The following is a 4,033-nucleotide window of genomic DNA, read 5'->3' as shown; positions in this document are numbered from 1 at the left end:
GCTAGAGAGGTTAAAAGCAACAAAAAAGGCTTTTATGGGTATGTTCGTAGCAAAAGGAAGCACAAAGAAACAGTGGGGTCACTCAGAGGAGAAGATGGTGAAATGCAAACAGGGGACACAGAAAGGGCTGAACTCCTCAATGCCTTCTTTGCCTCAGTCTTCTCCAATAAAGAAAACAATGCCCGACCTGAAGAATTTGGAGCAAATGATTCAGCAGAGAAAACACAGCCCAGAATAACTAAGGAGATAGTACAAGAATACTTGGCTAGTTTAGATGTATTCAAGTCTCCAGGGCCAGATGAACTGCATCCAAGAGTATTAAAAGAACTGGCAGATGTGATCTCAGAACCACTGGCAATCATCTTTGAGAATTCCTGGAGAACAGGCGAAGTCCCGGCAGACTGGAGGAGGGCAAATGTTGTCCCTATTTTCAAAAAGGGGAAAAGAGAGGACCCAAATAATTACCGCCCAGTCAGTCTGACATCAATACCAGGGAAGATTCTGGAGCAGATCATTAAGCAAACAATCTGTGAGCACCTAGAAAGGAATGCTGTGATCACCAATAGTCAGCATGGATTTCTGAAAAATAAGTCATGTCAGACTAACCTGATCTCATTTTTTGACAGAATTACAAGCCTGGTAGATGAAGGGAACGCAGTGGATGTAGTCTACCTTGATTTCAGCAAGGCATTTGACAAGGTGCCGCATGATATTCTTGTAAAGAAGCTGGTAAAATGCGGTCTTGACTATGCTACCACTCAGTGGATTTGTAACTGGCTGACTGACCGGACGCAAAGGGTGCTCATCAATGGTTCCTCTTCATCCTGGAGAAGAGTGACTAGTGGGGTGCCACAGGGTTCTGTCTTGGGCCCGGTCTTATTCAACATCTTTATCAACGACTTGGATGATGGACTCAAGGGCATCCTGATCAAATTTGCAGATGACACCAAACTGGGAGGGGTGGCTAACACCCCAGAGGACAGGATCACACTTCAAAGCGACCTTGACAGATTAGAGAACTGGGCCCAAACAAACAAGATGAATTTTAACAGGGAGAAATGTAAAGTATTGCACTTGGGCAAAAAAAATGAGAGGCACAAATACAAGATGGGTGACACCTGGCTTGAGAGCAGTACATGTGAAAAGGATCTAGGAGTCTTGGTTGACCACAAACTTGACATGAGCCAACAGTGTGACGCGGCAGCTAAAAAAGCCAATGCAATTCTGGGCTGCATCAATAGGAGTATAGCGTCTAGATCAAGGGAAGTAATAGTGCCACTGTATTCTGCTCTGGTCAGACCTCACCTGGAGTACTGTGTCCAGTTCTGGGCACCACAGTTCAAGAAGGACACTGACAAACTGGAACGTGTCCAGAGGAGGGCAACCAAAATGGTCAAAGGCCTGGAAACGATGCCTTATGAGGAACGGCTAAGGGAGCTGGGCATGTTTAGCCTGGAGAAGAGGAGGTTAAGGGGTGATATGATAGCCATGTTCAAATATATAAAAGGATGTCACATAGAGGAGGGAGAAAGGTTGTTTTCTGCTGCTCCAGAGAAGCGGACACGGAGCAATGGATCCAAACTACAAGAAAGAAGATTCCACCTAAACATTAGGAAGAACTTCCTGACAGTAAGAGCTGTTCGACAGTGGAATTTGCTGCCAAGGAGTGTGGTGGAGTCTCCTTCTTTGGAGGTCTTTAAGCAGAGGCTTGACAACCATATGTCAGGAGTGCTCTGATGGTGTTTCCTGCTTGGCAGGGGGTTGGACTCGATGGCCCTTGTGGTCTCTTCCAACTCTATGATTCTATGATTCTATGAAATATGGGGCCAGCCCTGACCACCAGGTCACTGACAGCGCAGAGAAGCATTTGTCAATTAAGAAAGGGTATGGTTTTTCTTTCAAGCTGTCCATGTGCTACAAAATGCGTACAGGCAACAGGGTTACAAAAATCTGCCTGGGCTGGTCCTGTTTATAGGCTGATGTAAACACTAATACAGTGGTACCTCGGGTTACAGACGCTTCAGGTTACAGACTCCGCAAACCCAGATATAGTACCTCGGGTTAAGAACTTTACCTCAGGGTGAGAACAGAAATCATGCGCCAGCGGTGCGGCAGCAACAGGAGGCCCCATTAGCTAAAGTGGTACCTCAGGTTAAGAACAGTTTCAGGTTAAGAACAGGCCTCCAGAACGAATTAAGTTCTTAACCCGAGATACCACTGTAAGATAAAGGCTGATTTGGAAGAAAGCACATGAAATTCAAAAGGAAGGTAGTCAGCTTGCCCACCTTGCCTGATGGGCTCACTTGCCTTTAACAGTCCCATCAGTCAGAGAAATTCAACAGGTGTAGCTTCCCTTGTTACATTTCTGCCCGTCAGGTAACTCTGGCAGATGCACGAGCACCGTCAATGAGAGAAAAGAGGAGTCTTGGCCCCAAGAGACACCATGAATTTGTTCAATCCAGCTGCCTTTTGAGTTTTTTTTTTCTTTCTTACTTGCTTTTTTAATGCTTTAAAAATGACAGGCTAAAATGACACTCCTGCCAGCTTCACATTAAAAGCGAAAATGTGTGACTTGGCATGGGGGAATAAGGTTGGAAGTTAAAAGAGAGAGAGAGGGACCAGAATGAAAATACACAATTACTGACATTTTAAAATGTTCTTTCAAACCGAGAGTGGTGAGGTAAGCTGGGAACGAGGATCGGATTGTTCTTGTTAAAAGTTTCATTTATTCAATGCACAGAGAAGCAAAAGGAAAAGGGGGAGGGAAACACCGAGGTATTTGCTAAAGATTTCCTGAGTTGCTGGATTATATCACATCAATAACTTTGTAATTAGTAATGATTTGTCTTCAACATTTTTAGAGGTGCAAAGAACCTATCTTAGTTTCGCTCCCAGCTACCTGTGCTCCTTCCGGCTGTAAAAGGGAGGTGGGAGATTCTGGGATGTCATGAAGACATCGAAACAGAATTTCTTGGTTTCTTTCAGAAAATAGTTTTTGACTTACCTGAATCCTGAAGCCTTCAGGTTTCTTCTTTTTTTAAAAAGGGGGGGTTTCCTTGGTTGACAAGAATAACTCTGGATTCAGCAAGGTCAACCGCAAGTTTCCTTCTCATGAGCTTGCCAACAACACTCTTAAAGGAATTGTGAAGTGAACTGCTGGACGCTTCGTTTTCTGCTAATAAAGGGAAGTTAGACATCCTTTTTTTAACCCTCCTTATGAGTCACACAAACCACTAGGTATTGGCATGTTCAACTGGCTACAGAGCAGCTGAGTGATCAGTTGAGGTGAGAGGGTTCACATGTGCCACGACCTAGCCCAACCTCCTGCAATGCAGAATTCTTTTTGCCCAACATGGGACTTGAACCCACAACCTCTCTTTAGGTTTTTTGTAATTTATTGCAATTTAAAGAAAGTTGGCATTTGAAATTTAACAAAAATGTCCAAACTCCTTTTTTTTTTTTAACACAATCCGACACAGGATAAATCGGTGGACATTGTCTCCCATCTTTGGTTTAAGGAAAGTTGACAATAGCAGGCCAAGGATCAGAATAGACTATACCAATCTCATTCACATCTCTGGTCCGCCATGCATCAACTGTCTTTGTTGTCATACTTGTTCATGCGTCATCCATTAAGGGATGAAGGTGGTGCTGTGGTCTAAACCTCTGAGCCTCTTGGGCTTGCCGATCAGAAGGTTGGAGGTTCGAATCCCTGTGACGGGGTGAGCTCCTGTAGCTCTGTCCCAGCTCCTGCCAACCTAGCAGTTCGAAAGCACGTCAGGTGCAAGTAGATAAATAGGTACCACTGCGGCGGGAAGGTAAATGGCATTTCCGTGCACTCTGGTTTCTGTCACGGTGTTCCATTGCACCAGAAACGGTTTAGTCATGCTGGCCACATGACACGGAAAGCTGTCTATGGACAAACGCCGGCTCCCTCAGCCGAGATGAGCGCCACAACCCCATAGTTGCTTTTCACTGGACATAACTGTCCAGGGGTCTTTTACCTTTTACCTTTACCATCCATTATAAGATT

The 4,033-nt window shown here is 44.7% G+C and overlaps 1 protein-coding gene across 1 annotated transcript in view; it reads right to left on the bottom strand.

The window, feature by feature from the left end:
* LOC310662485 (gasdermin-D-like) overlaps positions 1 to 3,249 on the bottom strand; it is a 17,381-nt gene extending 14,132 nt beyond the window's left edge. The window contains exon 1 of the mRNA XM_083409418.1: positions 3,005 to 3,249. The gene's annotated coding sequence lies outside the window, so the exon portion shown is untranslated. The remainder of the gene's footprint in view (positions 1 to 3,004) is intronic.
* Positions 3,250 to 4,033: the final 784 nt, after the last annotated feature.

The sequence above is a fragment of the Podarcis tiliguerta genome (assembly GCF_965153285.1).
Source record: "Podarcis tiliguerta genome assembly, chromosome: 13".
Taxonomy (NCBI): Eukaryota; Metazoa; Chordata; class Lepidosauria; order Squamata; family Lacertidae; genus Podarcis; species Podarcis tiliguerta.
This window is presented reverse-complemented; position numbering and strand designations above follow the sequence as displayed.